Genomic DNA, 20123 nt, shown 5'->3' on the forward strand with positions numbered 1-20123 from the left:
AATAAACAAATTGCAGATAATTCCATAAATCTCCATTTTACAATAATTGTTTTGGCATGAGATACAGGTTTCTCAAGTTTATTTTGAAGTATAATGCAGAATTTCAAATAAGTATAACCTTAATACAAATTTTAAAGGAATAAGATCTATGCTATACTGATTTAGAAGCAATATTTTAACCTATGACTGTAATCGTTAAATGTTTGCTTCACCAATTAACAGGTGGAATGTATGCGTAGAGAAAACGATTAATTATATGCTAAAGTTTTGTTACGATATTCTACTCCTGAGCAGTGAAAATAAACCAAAAATTGCAGTCCAATATTTCAACATCTCAATTAGTAAAACATTCCACAATGGCACTGGTGAATCGAGACTTCGAGGATTCAAGTCTCTATGGAGTAATTTATTTTCGAACTTTCACGCAAAACTTTTGTAATTATATGTACATATTAATTCAAATAAAGCTTTCTCTTATAATCATTCACAATTAATTTTAATTGACAATTTGTTAGTGTATTTTTCAAATGTAAACCTATACCAAAACCCAACATAATCAATCACATTTAGATGAACACACTGAGTGTGTTCATTCAGTAACATTTAAGTTTAAACAAAAATGAATAGAATTTATTTTAACTTCATCTTGGATTTTACAAACTTAAATAAATTACTTCAGTTTGAAATCTGGTTTCATAAAAGCCCTTTTGAAGTATTTATTTACAATAAAATTGAAACATTTTAAGCACTTTCAAATACTTTAACATGGTCTTATTATGACCATTATTTAACACGAATAAAGTTATTTAATTTTAAATCAAATTTAATCCAAGTAGTCTAGAATATGTCCGAGGCTTATTGCTCTTGAAATAATAAAAAAATTATATTCTTACAAATGCAGGGAGTCAGCAAAATTAGAATAAGCTTGTATTGTTTGTATCAATATCACAGTCAAGCTCGTTAATCAGTATAGCACATCTACTCAGTTTCTTAACAGTTTCTACTTCATTCCTCATTTATACATTTCTTGGATGAGCCGATAAAATGAGAAGAGACAAACATAAGTACAAATGAAATTCTACAACATAATTCTTAAACACGTTTTTAGACCGTAAGTTAAATCTAGAACCAGCAAAGGTCCCAGGAAATTCTATGCTCATTAAGCTAGCAAAAATACTTGCATGAAGTTGTCTTACTTTTTACATAAACTTTATATAAAGGACGCTATAATAATTTTTTCTTCTGGTAAGGCCTTTAAGTAATCGGAGTAATTATATAGCAATAACTCTTAAAGATAGCATTTCATCTACAAGAGAATTTCAGTCAATGAATCAACTGAGGCTTTTTATAAATTTTATATCATTAAAGCAAAATAGTTTTTTTAGGCTAGACTACAAATCTCTAGATATCTGATACACTAAGATACAGACACTTTGTCTGACCCTCATGTTTAAAATACTGTGCAGAGTAACTCCGTATTTTGTTCTGATTTCTTAGTTTAAAATTGCTAGTTACAAGATATATTTTTCCTTTAAGCCTGAAAGTTCAAACATTTCAGACATTCGCACTTCTCGAAATATTTATTGCAGTTTTGTGCGAGAGTCAAGAAAATTACTTCCATCCAAACTTTTATAGAAACTGACTCTTACATTTCACGAATTAAATGTTATTTGAGCGAGTAAAGGAAACGAGTCCTATCTTAATGGTCCTGTAATATATACCATTAGCGAAGGATTTAGGATGGCTTTGTAAGCTACTCTTAACTTACTTCTTAGGAAATGTTGTAACAGAAATAGATATATAAACTGACGTACGTTTTTGAGATATTAAATCATATATAATAAAAAAGAAAATATTAGTTACTATTATTATACATATATTACATATATATATATATATATATATTAACTATAATAAATGCCTAATAACGAAGAAGTAATCGTTGTCAATTAAGCATTAAGCATTTCTATGTTTCTTGATGAAACATTCTTGAAACACATGCACACACATAAGCGGGAGCCAGATATGCTCCAGTTATTTTAATATTTCTGCTTTTCCGCATCTTTACAGCAATAGGCCCACCAGCGGCCGAGCGATAAAGTCGCTGAACACTGGTAGTTCGGTCCGAGGTTCGAATCCCGCGAACGAGCTGGCTGCATGGACGTTTTCGTGGTTTTCCCCATGTGTAACGTGTATACGAGCCAGTTTCCCTTAGAAAGTCCTCCACGAAAGGCATCCCTCCCCTTAGGCGGATAGCCCTCGTGTGCTTTGTCATAATTAAATACACCACCACCACACCTTTACAGCAATATATTTCATGTTAGAAAATTAATCAATTAGCAGAGCAGAGGATCGGAAAAAGGAATGTGTCGATTCCTAATTATTAAAAATTAAAATTACTGTTACAAATCGAGGTTAGAGTTCTATTTAACATGGTCTTTATCTTAAACAAACGTACTTGCGTACATGCATATGCACACATATATATGAAACTTAAAATGAAAAGGTTTTATTAAAACTTCAGAAGTGTGTTTTTAACTCAGTTAGATTATTCCTAAGATTATCCTCAAAATAAATTCCAGTTGTCACAAATAGAATACGAAATGTTAATTTCTTTCGAAATGTAATATTAGGCTTAACATTTGTATGCCCGAAATATATAATTGAAGTAAACTATTGAGTTTATTTCTAGACTCAATTTTAATACATTATTATAATTACAGTAGTTTATTATTTATTCAATATACTTTGGTATAACTCAGATTAAAAGATACGAGAAATGAGGGTATTTATCGTTAAAATACATTATAAAATATTTTCTGAAAGGATTAAAAAAACACTTGCTCTCATATTATGTGACAATATGTTTTAGCTCACATTTTGATCATCAAAGATTACCTCACCTTAAAATTAATGAGAAGAAAAAAAGACAGACATTAGACTTTAAAGAAAGATGAAAAGAAATACAGCATCTTTAATCGGTATAGTTGTTTTCTTATAAAAATTAAATAATTGAGAATGATTTCATAGTAACTTCCTGCTGGTAATAGCATTCAAAGATCCTGTCGTCGTTGCGCATCGCCAATAATTTGTACGACTCTGTTGTTAGAAGTAAGAACGTCACGAAAGACACCTACAAAGCGGTATTTAGAAAGAAAAAAAAGCATGAAAAGAGGTAAAAATACTTGATTTTCAACAGTTTGGCCTTTTTTTTTCCTTTTTGTTCTCTTTTAGTAATACCACAATATTTATTCGTAATCTCCGTAATTTGCAAACCGTAAAAAAAAAAAAAAAAAAAAAAAAAAAAAAAAAAAAAAATCATAAATTTCTACAAAATCACATCTTCGTTAAAAAAAAGAAACAGAATAATTAAATGATTTCCTGTGCGTATTGAATAGACAATACATGATAAAAATTAACTTCAGTGAATAATCTGTTTTGTTGTATTCACCTAATTTTAATTGCATAGCATTTATCGAATTGCAAGTTATTCAACAAATCCAGTACAATGTCTGGCATATTTTAAGCCAAATTTAGAGTAAGAAAATATATGGCTACCTTTATAACATTCCTGCTTAACAAACAAGTAATTTTGACAATAAACTGATCGAGCATTAAACGAAGACTTACGTTAGTGAATATAACGGGATACTCGGTTTTACTTTAGTTTCTTTTCTAACCTCTCGTCTAAAATGTCTTCCGAACGTGAAGGAAAAATTCTCATTTTGGGAATTTTAAGTATCATCACATGCGTTCTTAATACAGTTGAGATGTATGATACTCAGATAAAAAGAAGAAAGCAAAATTAATATTAAAGACAAGGTCTTTTCAGTATTGAAAATTTAATAGGAACGAACTTCTAAACTGTGAAGAACGTACTACATTACGCTATGTGTTACGTAGAAAAAATAAATATTATTCATTACAATTACCTTTCATTTAACTTTTAACTGACTTCTAAACTAACTTCCTCTTTGGTGCCGCGACAATATAAAAAACTAAAACTAAAACCAAACACTTACTCTCAGAATCAAAATCTTAAACTTTATATCAAAGAAATAAAGAAAAAATATTCTCTCTCCTGTTTTGATGAAACCAAAGATTATTTATCACAACAAAATGTTAAATGCACTTCCGCAACAAAATCATTAACAAGCTATCTCCCACAAAAATAAAGCTAATTCAGATCTCCAATCTGAAAACACATAAATTTCATTACAAATCTAGAGATAGCCCTAAAACACAACATTTAAAATGCAACACAGAACTCTTCAAAACACCAGAAAAGGATAAATCTCACACTTAAGAAGTCCACTCATCAAATTCCAAATAAATTAAGTCCCACCAGCCGAGCGGTAAAGTCGCTGAACACTGGTAGTTCGGTCCGAGGTTCGAGTCCCGCAAACGGGCTGGCTGCATGGGCGTTTTCGTGGTTTTCCGCATGTGTAACGTATATACAGCCAGTTTCCCTTAGAAAGTACTCCACGAAGGCATCTCTTCCCTTAGACAGATAGCCTTCGAGACTTTGCCATAATTACACGCACACACCAAATAAATTATTTAACCCGATCGTATAGTCACAAACACTTTTAACACTCATTTTCTACTATCCAGGTTCGAATTGGAGTAAAACCATGCTTCCGTAAGGAACACATGGGTGACCTACAGTAGACCACAATTAAAACTCAAAAGAAACATACAATAAATACATCAATAAACACATTTATTAAATATTCCAAATATTATAATTTAAAATAGCTGGCCAGACTACCCCTACAAAATCTTTCTAAAAGTTACTCATAGTTTTTTTTCATATCCATCTCATTTTTAACGTTATTCAGATCATACAAAAATCATAGTGAAACACCCCACAGTTATTAACCTTTTTTAAATAGGTACTCAAGAAATTTAAACTCATGTATAAAGCTAATTTAGAATAAATCATATTTCTTTCAACTGTGACACATCAGTATATTTATCTTAGGTCATATTGAAATTAAATGAACATAGCAATTAAACATTAAAACAAAAATTCACTCCCTCAAATTAGTTCAATTATAACTTCTGACAATTAAACATTAATGAAAATAAAAATAACTTTCTCAGCTATAAACTGAGTAACAAAAAATATTCAAATTTTAGTCTACATAACATGACAGCTCAAGCTTTAAAATTTAACATTTCCAAAATCCTAAAGATTAATAATTAAAAGAAATGCAAAAATGAAAATAATAAAACTCACAGATTTGGAAACTCAAAAGTCACATTAAAGAATCTTACCCTTTTCCCGGTCCACACATAATGGTCATCGAAACGATCGCTCTTGACGGGGAAGCTACACCTTCCAAAATTCGAAGATCGCCCTTACAAATATGATTACTGCAGGCAACTAGACAACAGGAGATGACAATTTCGATCTTCAGGGCGAGCAATTCGGAATTAAATTGTGATGCAATCAAGTCCAATCTGCGGCTGGGCATGGGTATAGCGAGACCTACCTCCAAATCATAAGCCAACTTCGCCGACTCTCTCGCGACGGGAGACCGCACGAGCTCGGACAAGTTTCCTCAACCAAAACCTTGGAGGTAATCAACTTTAACCGTAACCGCGGTCGCTCCCCAAGAGGTCGCCGGGCTAAGCTCTTCTCAAAAGTAGAACAAAACTGGGCCAACTCTCACAAAAAAAACTCCGAGACAAGGCAAAGAAGGGAGTAACGTGAAATAACTCGCCGGACAGTATCACGCCCCAACCTGCATCGTGCACCGTATGGTCCGCAGCAAGCAAACCACGGGAACTGGTCATCACTGACCTCGGCCGACCCCAAGAGGGCCGCCGTCAAAGAGGCAAACCCTCTGAAAAATCTGCTAAACAAAATCTGCCAAAAATCTGCTCCTGCCTCTCGTGCAACGGCTTAAGAAAACTCGGTTAACACTCACAAAGAAACGCCTCTAATTCGCCATTAGGTCAAATAATACTAAAATTAAAAAATTAGCCAATCTTAAGCAAAACTTTCCCCCTTTAACCAATTAAAACAGAGGTCATAAACAACGACGAAATTTCGAAGAATTCAGAAATTTCTACAAGATGACAGACCCTTTCTTTTCCGCGCAATAGAAGGATGTTTTTAATCGTAATCCAGTTAAACTTGTGACATCCGTAGATAATAAATACGTCACCCAGTTCCCTACTTCAGAAAGGCCGAAATACTTTCTCTCCTCCACACTTTAAACACGTGGTCAACGCCGCGAAAGAAAAAGGTGGAAAATGCAGCTGGGCAGTCAGCCTCCTAACCCCACAAGAAGCCGACTCGTGAGAAACGGAAATACAACCGCGCCCTTTTAACTATAACACATCTTAAGCCAAACTTAAAAGAGCTTTGCCGTAATTGAACGAAAAGTTTAAACAATACTAAGTATTAAACATAACAATTTTTTTATAATATATGCAATGATAAAATTCAGTAGTGTTTACTATTTATTTTGCAAATTTTTTCGCAAAACTAAATTCCATATTGTATTACCTTGCATTAGTATTGCATTTCGTGTCGGCGGAAATGTATAATATTAATACAATTTGCAAAACTAACATATTCTAAATTGAATCAAGCCTCTGGAATACATAATGATAGTTTGTTTACTCTCTATTTATTATTTGCTTGAAATTATTCATGCTACTTGTAAATTATTCAAACTTTAAAACTCGGTAAGTTCTGAAAATTGGCATTTGCAATGAAACTGTAGACGTTAAGTCCAAATTCTTGAGCGCGATTCTTCAAGCTACAAAATTTTAGAAAGATCATTACTTTAAGAATAATGCGGCGAAATTTAATAACTGTACGCAAATCAAAAGGAAAAATTCTTCATATACGTCTGCAAAAAAAAGAGATATTCTCTGCAGTACTCAATTTAATAGTTAATAATAATAGCATATGATTCAAGAATGTATTTAAGAAAATTTAATCATAAGAAACCAAAAAGGAAAAATAATTTTTTAGTGAACAAATATTGTTATTTATACTTTTGCTGCGGTTTCTTTAGTTTCGTGCCCACTACATATTTCATCAATAGTATTCAAACTCTCTTTTCAATTCATTTGTTATTAAGATTTTTATTCTGATTTGCCTTATTAGCTCGCTTTAGGCATATGTGAAATACTGGGAATAAAGACAAATTCCCAACTGCAATTTATTTTCGAACATTCGACTACAGATACTTTGTAAATGAGAGTATAAGTTATGATTGTAATTATTTAAGCACAGATTGCAAATACAAATCTAAGAAAAAAAATTTTCCTTCTTTATATTTTGTGGTTAGTCAACTCTTGATAAAATGTTAAAGCACAGCACGTAGTTTCGTAAACAGAAAGATGGACGGAAAATAAAAGAAGAAATTCAAATAAACGTTGGTAGAAATAAACGTAAAATTTATTGCTGACTGCAGTTCCATTGCAGCTCAAGATACGGTCTCAAAAACCTTGTTTTGAATGGTTGTAATATTTGGTCAGAAACGTAAAGATGGAATTCAGAACAAGTTTTCCCATGCCTTCGACTGAAACAGAGTGGAAACTGAGTTATTCAGAAAATTGTTATGGAGAAAATGTTACTAAGCTCCTAAGAAATCTAAATTAAGGAGCTAGTTAGTGAGAACAACAATTTTAGCTTTCGAAAAATAAAAAATGTGATTTTTATTCCAAAACTAAAAATTTTATTTTGACCCTTTCCTGCTAATTTCTGTTTCACATCACTTAAACTCCGTTTTATGTAAGGGCTTCTCTTAAAACAGAGAAACTAATTAAAAGAGGTACAATACAGTATTTTATATACATATACATATATATATATATATATGTTGTATGAACTTAAACCCATTTAGTGCGAATACAAGTTATTAGTACTTGCGCAATTGCTGCAAAGTTAGTTAATAATAATTTATTTCCTAAAGAGTATTGATTAATTGATTATATTATCTCCTAAGTTTAATTAAAGTAGAATTATTTTAAAAGTGTGCATCCATACTGGTAAGTTATATTTTGAAAGATGTTTTGAAGTAGCAAGATATAAAAGTAAGGAGGCTGCTAACCTTCAATACAGTAAAGTTTTTGTATAAGAACTTTAAAACTTAAAAAGGATGGAGATAATATATAAAGTGGGTACATTATTGAAGGTTAGCAGCCTCCTTACTTTTATATCTTGCTATTTCAAAACATCTTTCAAAATATAACTTACCAGTATGGATGCACACTTTTAAAATAATTCTACTTTAATTAAACTTAGGAGATAATATAATCAATTAATCAATACTGTTTAGGAAATAAATTATTATTAACTAACTTTGCAGCAATTGCGCAAGTAATAATAACTTGTATTCGCACTAAATGGATTTAAGTTCATACAACATTTGATATGCTAAATAGCAGCTATTAGCGCTATTTATCTCTTACCTAATGTACCCACTGTATATATTATCTCCATCCTTTTTAAGTTTTAAAGTTCTTATACAAAAACTTTACTGTATTGAAGGTTAGCAGCCTCCTTACTTTTATATCTTGCTACTTCAAAACATCTTTCAAAATATAACTTACCAGTATGGATGCACACTTTTAAAATAATTCTACTTTAATTAAACTTAGGAGATAATATAATCAATTAATCAATACTGTTTAGGAAATAAATTATATATATATATTATTTTATAATAAGAAAACTTTCCATATACCATCTTCAAGGAACAGAAATTCAAATTAAAACCATGAAAACAAGAAGTTGAAATTACTTTTTAAAATACTAATTTAAATTCTGACTAAATTTTTTTTCATTCATGGTTTTAATTTGAATTTGTGGTTCCTTGGAGTTAGTATATGGACAGTTTTCTTATTATAAATTATTATTAGTTATTAGTTTATTACTTTTCAGCTTTAGCGCAAGTCATAGACTTTTAAATTTACTTTTAATTACTTTATTTTGAATTTATATTCTAACTAATAGCAGAATATAACGCTATTTTAGTAACAGCCTACTCTGAACAAAATTTGAAAACCTTTAGTACCACCACTTCTAAGTCCTACTACCACTACCACTCTTGAACAAAGCTTAGATCGCATACATTTACGAGTGTTAGAGAAAAATGTTAGGGTTTTAATTTTTGAATTTAATAGTTAAAAATACTTTCCTACTTTGCGTACAACCTAATTTTCTCTTGCGTACCACCGGTTGAGAACCCCTGCTCTATGTAGTATCTCCAAGAAGAATTCCAATTTAGGTTAAACTTTCTTAAATAGAAAACTGTACTTTACGACAACCCTTTTACTTTCATCACTTAATACACTGCTGGCCCCCCAAATTGCAACACCAAGAAAGACAACAGATATCACAACAAAATTTATTTAGTAGATAACAAGTTGACCAAGTATCAAATGATTAAATTTATAGACTTCTGTGAAGTGTGGTTCCTTCCAGAATCAGTAGCCAGAGTAGCCGCCATTGTTGGATATCACCGCTGCCACACGCCTCGGCATTGATTCAAACAGACTTTGGATGTGTTCTTGGGGTACAATAGACCAAGCAGCTTCCACACGTTGCCAAAGTTGATCTGGTGTGGCAGCTTGGGATGTAATCTGGGTCAATCGTCCAGCAATCATGGACCACATGCTTTCTATAGGCGAAAGATCCGAAGAACGAGCCGGCCAGGGAAGCGATTCAATCTGGCGATTGACGAAGAACCCTTGGACAATGCGAGCCACGTGTGGTCGCGCATTATCCTGTTGAAATATGGCTGTGGGCAAGCCCTGAAGGTAAGGAAGGACAACTGGCTCCAACACCTCGGAGATGTAGCGCTGGCTGTTTAAAGTACCGGCAATACGTACTAGAGGAGTGCGAGAGTGATATCCAATACCACCTCACACCATAATACCCGGTGCAGGATCAGAGTGGCGGTGGATAACGCAGCTGTTCAGCATCCTCTCTCCACGGTGTCTCCAGACTCGAATCCGACCATCGTGGTATTGCAGACAGAAGTGTGACTCGTCAGTAAAGACAATTTCATTCCATTCTACCGTCCACATTCTTCTTCCATCGCACCATTGACGGCGGAGACGTCTGTGGTTCCGTCTTGCGGACAGACCACTTTGTTGTAAACGGCGTCGAATGGTACGCGCAGACTGATGTGTTACAAACTGAATGTGCTGCGCTATGGTTCGGGATGTGACTGAGCGATCCGTCACTGCGATGCGCACAATGTTCCTGTCATCACGTGAAGTGGTGCACTAAGGTGGATGCGATCAAACACGTCGGTCTGTTGTTCCCTCCTGCATCCAACGATCACATATCCGCATTACAGTTATTTGGTTTCGTCCACCACGACTACCGATTTCCCTGAAAGATAATCCACACTATCGGTAGGCTACTATCCTTCCTTTGTCGAACTCGGATACTTGATCAAACGATGATCGCTGTTTACTACGAGGCATAATTGATCGTTTTTTTTTGAAAAAAGCCACAAGAAAAACACAATTGCCGAACTTGAAATCGTCGAAAACTCCAAGCCTTAAATAGCGCTTTAAAGTGCCGCCACAGGCGCGAGTGATGTGCGTCTGCGCTGAAATTCTAATCATTTGCATATCTCACCTTCGCTAATGCATGTTTTAAATTTCATGTTATTTGCATGCTTCCGTCAGGGTGTCGCATTTACGGTGGCCAGCAGTGTACTTGAACTTCCAGCCATTTGGTCTTAAAATTTTGAAGGCAAGTTTGTTAATTTTAACTTTCTAGTTTGTTCTTTAAAATTTGTAATTAATTACATATTTTTAATTTTAATTTTAATTTTGAGATTGTATCATTTTTGATATTCTTATGATTTTGAATAAAATTTTAATGCTCTAATATGCTTACTTCTGTTTTTGAAATTGAAATGAGAGTGTAGGGGATATGTCATCTAAAGTAAGCATCTCGTTTAGGTTAATTGTGTTCTTAATAGAAACTTTAATTTTAAGATTATTTGCTATTTTGTTTGACAAGATTCTTGGCTTAAATGCATTAATGTCTTCATTTGGCTTGAGTATTAATTTAAAATTATGGTTTGAATCTAGCAAATAATTTGATGCTTACTTGAAAACAAGATGAAACACTCTCTTAATTTAGTTGTTGTTAATTGATGGTAGATTGGTTTATCCCCTTGAGAAGTCGATTAATCTGCGATCAATGACAATAACTACTTTTTCAATGTTTAGAAGTTACTTTTGGTGTTTTTGCGATTTAAGATTTTCCTTTGAAAATTTTTAGTTTATTACTTTGCAGCTTTAACGCAAGTCATAGGCTTTTTAATTTAACTTAAATTACCTTATTATATATATATATATATAGTGATGGAAAATGAAATCCCAACACCAATAAGGCTTTGTGCTAGATAAATGAAATGGCGCATTTGAACATCTGAAAGATCACATCTGTTAATATTTTGTGCCAGATAAACTTTTGTGGCACTAGTAGAGCCATTATGAACATGCAAATCACGTGTGCTTTAAATACGCGATGTAAACTTCGTGTGCTTTGATCTTTCCGACTGGACAATCTGAGCGAGATTTGGGTCAAAAATGTCTGTAAGGAGAGGAAGAGTGCAATATCAGCAGCTTATTGAATTTGAATAATGCCATGTAATACGGCTAAGAGAAGGCGGATTTTGTTTTCGCCATACTGCAGGAAAACTTGTCAATGATGTATTCACAATGCATGCATATTGGCAGCAGTAGGAACTGTCTTAAGGAAGGCCGGATGCAGCCGCACACATGCCACCACTCAGAAGGAAGACCGCCTTATTTACCGTATGATTGTGACAGATGATACTACATCTGCAGCAGACATTCGAGCTCTCGTTGCCACCAAAGTATCACAGTGAAATGTAACAAATCGCTAAGTGAGGGGCAGCTCCGTGCCACACACCTTACGACAGTCATACCACTAACACTAAATTACCGCCATCTTCGACTTGGGTGGTGTTAAGCTACGGCTCATTGGATGGCAAAGTGTAGATATGTTTTTTTTTCAGATGACAACCGTTTCTGTCTTGATACCAACGATGGTCATACGTTACTTAGAAGGAGTTTAAATAAACGCTTGTAAACAAGCTGTCTGAGGCGTAGTCATCAGACCTAGATCAGGCTTTATGATCTGGGTAGCAATTCCCTATGATAACAGCAGCACACTCTCGTTATTCCGCTCACCTGTAAACAAATTTGAAAGTCAGACTGGTTATTTTAGGGCATTTTTTAAACAGGATAACTTTGGTCCCCACACTTCTCAAAATGCTCTACTGAGAGCATTACATTTTGCCTTGGATGGCGAAATCTCCCGAGCTTTCTGCCATTGAGCACATTTGGGGCAAGATTGGACGAAAAATCCAGGGTCATCCTCAACCAGCCCAGGCCATTGACTAGTCAAATGCAACTAGCATGCAATTCCATCCCACAAAATGACATGGCACCACCGTTTTATATTGACATGAAGCTTCTCGCGCATGCTGTAGCCTGTGACCTCTAAAACATTAATCAAATAAACATGTTACCTAGACAATTGCTTTGTTTTCATTTCATTCGTCTAAATTGATTTCTTCATGGTGCTGGTATTTAATTTTTCAACAGTGTGTACTACTATATGTAAGATTCGGTGGTGTAGATGATGTGCTGATTCCCAAATTGCGTATATAAATTGACAGAGCCGTGTGGATAGAAATGATGAATTTGCAGATAAACGTGGCTGAATTCAATCTAATTTGATTATTGAATAACGCCTTTTTTGGAGATACATTGCTTGCTTTACACATAATTATGGGTACAGTGTGTAAACCACTGCCTTAACATCAACAAACAATGAACAATCTTCAAATATTGGACGAAGATACAGCAACCCGCTAGGGGCCTGTAAGCTAGAGCAGAAAAGAAGGTAAAAAAAAAAGGTAAAGCGTAGTTGGATTGCAGTGGTATTCATAATAAATTATTTCTTTAATGTGATTGGCTAAGAAGTATACGCAGTGCAGAAGGTTAAGATGACATAATGCGGTATTAGTTTTCCGAGATGACTCAGTTTCGAATAACCTATTACTATTTTTTGAATAACAATGGGAACGTGCCCAAATTAGAAAAGAAAAACTAAGGGACTATTGCTAATTTAATGTATTATTCAAAGTTACATATATTGTATCTTACACATTCAAGTTGACGGATGTAGTAATAAATTGGTTCCAGAAGGGAATTTAGTAGAAGCATTCACTAATAATCATTGCTGGAAGTTGCTGCGATGTAGATAACTAGAAATACTGTACATACTGCTGTACCTTTGAACTTACTAGATATAACTTTTGAAGAATCACAAAATCTTGATAATCTGAACATATATTTGTTTACTTGTTGATTACTCTATTCAGACACATGTTATAGTATGGGCCAGCACGAAAATCTGCACGACATAATTTTAATTATCAGGGATTAAATCATATTTTTAATAATATATAGAAGCAGCCCAGCAAGACATGTCCTTTAGCTAGCAAGTGTCAGCAGCAGAACAGAGTGCGTAATAGTTGCATTAGAATTTATAATCTCAGAACGCTTTGCTTCAAGCTTACGTAGAGACTGAGCAAGTGTTTTCGCAATACGGTTAACGCAAGCACAATGCTGATACCTTGCAGGGGGTTGTATTTTAATTCAAAAATTTAACGGTTTATTGCTAATTAATGCATAATTCATAGTTACATACACACATATATATACATATGTGTGTGTGTGTGTGTGATATTTTATTTCTCTAGTTGCATAATTATCTAAAACATCAAATGTATTTTATAATCAGTTTGGATTTCAGATTACGTTAATTAGTGTAAACATAATTACTTTTCTTGAGACAAAAGTAACGTTTCAAGTTTTTTTTTTTTTTTTTTTTTTTTTTTTTTCTTTTCTGGTGTCATGTTTCAAGGAATTATTTAGTCTGTAAGAAATTTAATAAATGTTTGCTGAAATAATTAATTTGGCTTATTTACAGCTTATTACAGCTTTGTTATTTATGAGTTTTTGAACAGGTTCTGGAGTAGTAAAACTAAGGTATTTAACGAGTTTCTGGGAAAGAATTTTTACATATAACACAATGCATTTTTCTAGAGACTGTAAATTAGATCGTTTCCAGACTTATGGAGACTTAGTTACTTACCTATTCATTAAACACAGTTAGTTTATTGCACTAGTAATAACATCAGAGTAAAGTAGTATTTCTTCATGTAAAAGTTATATTAACATCAACCTTTTAATAACGACTGCGTTTATAACATATATTTATTTTAAAGGCTACCATGCACATTTTGAAAATGCTTAAAAATAAGATATAATACCTTTAAAGATTATTCTAACGTATTTAATAAAATATCGTTTGATCCAATCGAACTTTTCTTATGTCAAGTCACAAATGAAATTTGTTATTTCTCATAAAATATTCTAATCATATTTAAACGTGATATTTATTTTATGCACTCTCGAAACAATATTTGCTTTTGAATCCGAGATAGTCTTTAGGCGAAAGAGTAGTACTAAGAGAACGTGAAGTTTAGTAAAAATAATTCGATTTTTTAATACAGTTTTTTGATGATTTTTATCGCCATAAAAATATGGATGTTAGTTTTAACTTGAAACATTTTGCTCAAAGCGTTTAAACAGAATGTAAATGAAATTTAAAAAATAACAAAGGAATTTTTAAGATATGTTTCAATAGTTTGGGAATGCATATGAATATTTTTTGCAATAAATTTCTTTTTTTGTGAGAGGTTTTTTCCTCTTATTTTTTCGTTTAAGTTCAATTCCTTTGCTAACTTTATTGACAAATTATATTATTGATGAAAATATAATAACTCAAATCGTAAAGGAAATATTAAAGAATTAATCATCCCCTAAACCTGTTTCTGTTCCTAATCTTACGCAATGAAAAATTTTATTATTTTCAATGTAGTAAATGCATAAAAAATTCATATCACACTCTTGCTAAAAGTATTAATTATGAATTTAGAAGCTAAAATGTAATCACTTTATCTCTTGATATATTTTGCAGCAGGGCATAATAATAGCTTTCTTCTTAGAGAGGGGAAAGTTAAATTTAACATTATATTTCAAAGAATATTTGCAAAAAGGACAAAAATGCGTAAATTCAGAAGCGAATGTAATTAGTATTGCTTGTAATAAGAATTAAAGAGAAGTAGCTTAAAAATTAATAGAATTTACATTGCATATTTTTTTCAGTTATACAGAAATTATACAAAACTATAAAAAAATTTAAAGTCTCTTAAGAGGCATTGCAAAAAATCTAGCGGAAAAACCGGAAATAAAAAAGTGTACTTTACTTAACATTTGAAGCTCAATTAATACGTTAACTTTGAATCTTTCGAAAAGAAACTTAAACAAAAGAAATGAGAAGCATTACTTAACTAGCTTGTTTAATTCGTAGTCATTAAGTATTTATTAAAGCATGTGTTCTTGTTTAAATAAATATGTTTAAACTGATAAAAATGTTCATGTTTCGTTCAAATACGGTAAGTGAATATGTATTTAATAAATACGTTTTTCTTAAAGGAAATCTTGTTGTAACTCACATTCTAATAGTATTTCTGGTATTTAATGATAGTTTTTAAAATATTAATACTTTCAATGCTGTCTTGAAGAGTTGCCAATAATGATGGTCTTAATTGTGAAAAATTATCACTAGCTATATTTCAAATTTAAATAAAATAATTCCCGACTTAATGACCAAAATTCTAGTAGGAATGTTTTAATGAATTAATCGCTAGAACCAAATATTCAAAACCATGCTGATAATAATAAACAAATAAATGCTCAATCTATTTTATATGCATGTGAGTAAAATTATTCTAAATTTTATACTAAAAAAACACCTTTGAGCACATCTAGTGATACTATTAATCTTTTGGTTACTGTGGAAAACATCGTAACATCTATTTAATACGTATTTTTCTTTTTCTTTATCTATTTTTAGTATTTCTTTAACTATACATCATATGCTCTTTTCAATTAACTGAATAAAATATTACTTGTATCATAGCATTTAAAAGTGTATGTCAAGAAAATCTACTTCAAAAATTTTTTTCCAAGATCCGTATATTAATTTATTTACTTCGCTCAAAAATTTCTTTTCCTATACAAGATGCATTAACGTCTGTTTTTAATAGCTTTCAAAAAGAAATGCACCACTTCACTTATTCTTTTATAGATCAATATTGCTTCCACTTCAACTTACTTTCAGAAAAGCCTGGCATTAGTAACTGTTCAATATTTCATTTCAACATTCTCAGCAGATGCTCATTACGAGTAAGAGAGGTGATTTAAAAAGATGACTCTCTAATCTACATTATCGCAACTGGTTTATTCGATGGCTTAACTCTTAATCAAAACAAATTTCTATCATCAAAGTTCTTAGCTTCAAATTCCCTAAAGCACCAAGTCTTGCTGACCCAAAGAAATTTAGAATAATAAAAGGCATATGTTATCAATACGAAAATGATATTTAACATTTTTACCTTTCCCTTGCAGTTGTTTGCATCTTACACTACTTTATGGAAATGCTGTCTAAGAATCAGCCTATATTAATATTACTTTTAATTGCAATATGTTAATAATCTAAGAATATATTTCTCATTCTCTGTTTCGTAAATATTACAAGAAAAATACTTATGTTGAGCAAAATTTTAAAACATACTTAAATATATTGAATACAGCTTTCATCTAAGTTTCTAAAAAGGAAATATGAATAGCCAAAAACCTGTAAGAATAGCAAACTGTATAAACATTTTCGGATTTTATACTACGGGCAACGACGTCATCTGGACCAGTGATGTGCAACGTTAAAAATGCGATCCTTTTTGAGTCACAAGATATTCTTTTGTTTTTGGGGGGGGGGAGAAGAGAAATATGTCGCTGAAAAATTAAACCAATAGAATATTGTAGAAGCAAGGGAATTTAACAAACCATTTTGTTACGTAAGACGCAGTCACTGTAGCTTTGTGCATTATCTCCAACAATCTGCGAAACATAGTTTAGCATCTCCCCCCTATTTAACTTTTGTGTGTGTTGTGACTTATTCCACTTGCCTGATAGTAACATAATATCAAATCCTCACAAACGATTGTACCTGTCGATGCATGCCTGCTTAAATCTTTTAGAGGCCTTAAACATTTAAAAGATTTTGCTGCCCTCGTATATTTACGTCTGTTTCTACTCCCCCCCACACACATTTCTTTTTTCACGTTCGTTTTTTAGCTGCACTATTCCATAACGAAATTGGCAATGAAAACTTCTATGATGCCCTTAACTGGAGTTCCTAATGACCTTTTCTTAGTGTATGCTTTCCTTGATGTCATAATTGCGTGCTTATTTTGCTTGCTGGTTAATCCAGCTTAGTGTCGATGGCTTAGGCCTTGCGTACCTTACAGGAGACCGTTCGAATATTCTCAGCTCAATCCCAGTTTCACGTCACTGAGGGCGCACATCAACGCTCAGGTCTCATAGCCTACTTTTGAAATATCTAGAACTCGAGGGTGGGCAGATCTCACAATATATATTCCAAACACATCCCCATATATACGCAATGAGCGTCATTATAATTTACAGGCTGGACAATCCTACAGAACTACATAGCAAGGAAAAGATTCAAGATGGCATTTGGAGGACATTCTATTTTATGGAAACACATTCGATCGCACGTAAGGAAACTTACCAACAATTTCAAAAACTGCCAGGCCAGAAACTCCTTAGATAATCTCTATGATATACTAGTTACAAAACTATTGAAGGCCTCTCACTAAGCATATAGTTTGAAATCTTTGAAAACAAGACATTACATTTCCTGGTGGACACCAGAGCTTAACACAGAGAAAAAACGAGTGCGGACAATTCACAGAAGAGCACAATCTAGGGTGGATCCAAATCTAAGGCAACTCAAAATGATAACATACCATAAAGCCAGAGTTTTATGTAAAAGGGAGATTAAATAACCCAAGCTAACCTCATGGCTGTCTACTGCCAGCGCTCAGTAAGGTACTGTAAAGAGTCACTTTCCAGGACTTAAATTCTTTCTGCAAAGGACCATCACCCTACACCCCAACAAACATGAATACTGAGTAGGTAACTCAACCGAGCAATGCCATAAAGACTTAATGGCCACTATCCAACACATAATGACTTGCAATCACTTGCAATGGCCATTGTTGTTAAGGGGGCCTTTGATTCCTTTGCTGGCCAGACGTAATACGTTTTCTGGGCAATATGGCTGCCCCACAACCATTGTTGCCGTATTTCGCTCATATCTTCAAGATCGAAGAATACAAGTAACATCACAAAGAGGCATTTATGTCAAAAGCGTGTTTATGGGATGCAAAAGCCTAGGATCAACCCTGTTAAATATAGCGGCAAATTCGGTATTTCAATCACTCCGAGAGCGTAGAATATGCTGGAGTTATAGCCTACAGAGACGATTTTATCTAGTTGTGGGAGGAACGAACAATCTCGGAATGAAAGCTCAGTACTGTAGCAAACTAGTAATTTTCTTAATAGTTATTTTTAATTCTGAAACCTTTTCCTTTCATTTCTTGTTTCCCACCTACAATTCCGTGCCATAATAAGTTTCCAGTATCGCGTTTTATGTAAAAAAGGTAGAACCAGTTTTTAAAGGGAAGTTTCAGTCACTTCCGTAGAAGAGCTCAGAAGTTCTCAATAAAGCGTATTATGCCTTCGGCCATGTCTTTGCTTTAAGCCTATCTTACTACGCTCGGACATATTCTTACGTGACTGTTAGCATTTGCCGGTGAGGTATAATTAAAGGCCAACTCAGTTAGTTATTTTTGTACAACTTTGGCTAAGATTTAGTTAATTAAAATTTAGTTAGTTTCTTATTTTCTATCTTAAGCCCAAGATGAAGCCCTCCAGTAAGCGCGAGAGGAAGCCTTCCAGTAAGCGCGAGAGGAAGCCGACTGTTATAGCTGAATAAAAGGTATTTGAACCCTTCTCTTGACTTTGTTTCTGTAATTGTAAGACGAACAGCGAATAGTCGCTGTACTCTTCTCTAGTTCTAATTGCCAAGGACACTCAAATTAACTAGAAGTCTACACATTGATTCAAGGCAATGAAACCGCGGACCCTCTGGTCAAGAAAGCAGCTAATGGCATGGAATTACTAGAACAACCTACTAAAATTCCTTGTTCTCACGGTAAAAGAGCAAACTTTGATAAACGCGCTACAAAACTGGAAAGGAAAAGGGTCAAAGGAAGAGGTAGGACAAAGGATATTTAGCTCATTTTTTAAAAGTTTACATTTGAAGACCCATCGTGCTAACTTAACACATTCTTGACAGGCCATGAGCCATTCCCATCATACCTCAACTGATAAATACTTAGGGATACTCCCCTTCTGCGAGTGCGGAGAGGAATATGACACGACCAATATTACTGTCATTGTGTAATGTAAGGATCTGGCAGTTAAAAAAACAGAGGACTCTTCCTGGGCAACGTGGACGTCCAACACACTCAAAAATAGAAGTAGTCGTTGGTAAAACAGAGAAAACCGCAAGGCACTGAGTAAGCAAAAACCACTGTGGATAACATTATGTTTGAAATAATCAGAGTTTGAAGCAGATAATCAGGATAACGCTTAGCATCGGCAGTTTTCAAGCTAAATAATCCCTGAACTACTATTAATTTTATCATAGAATAGTAAGGCTTGTTTTCGTTCAGCAAGAACTATAAATCTCAGCTTTTGCTTCAGGTACTCAGAATGGGTATTAATGTAAGCAAACTTTGGATAAGAAATACTTGTAAAATATAGAAACTGCTATTAGTACACAATATTCAGCATTGTAACTTAGTAGATTTTCTCGCTGTGATGATATATAATTTCGTATGGTTCACCTCCATTTTTGGAAGACATCTTAGCGGCGCGCTCACTCACTCACTCACCACTTTTCCTCTTCCGCAACCACTCGACAGAGACCTCAGCTGGACAACATTTTAAGTGCTACCAAACCGCAAAGCACTGTTCCCTTAAACGTCCATGCCTTCTTTTGGACTCGAATCCAAGCTCGAGGTTATATGCAT

At 33.4% G+C, this 20123-nt stretch overlaps 1 protein-coding gene across 1 annotated transcript in view; it reads right to left on the reverse strand.

The window, feature by feature from the left end:
• Positions 1–20123, reverse strand: part of LOC118193826 (glycine receptor subunit alpha-2-like) — a 224040-nt gene that overhangs the window by 48118 nt on the left and 155799 nt on the right. The window lies entirely within an intron of this gene.

Source organism: Stegodyphus dumicola, chromosome X2 (assembly GCF_044657685.1).
Source record: "Stegodyphus dumicola isolate Sdum_Otavi_A_Nest chromosome X2, ASM4465768v1".
Taxonomy (NCBI): domain Eukaryota; kingdom Metazoa; phylum Arthropoda; class Arachnida; order Araneae; family Eresidae; genus Stegodyphus; species Stegodyphus dumicola.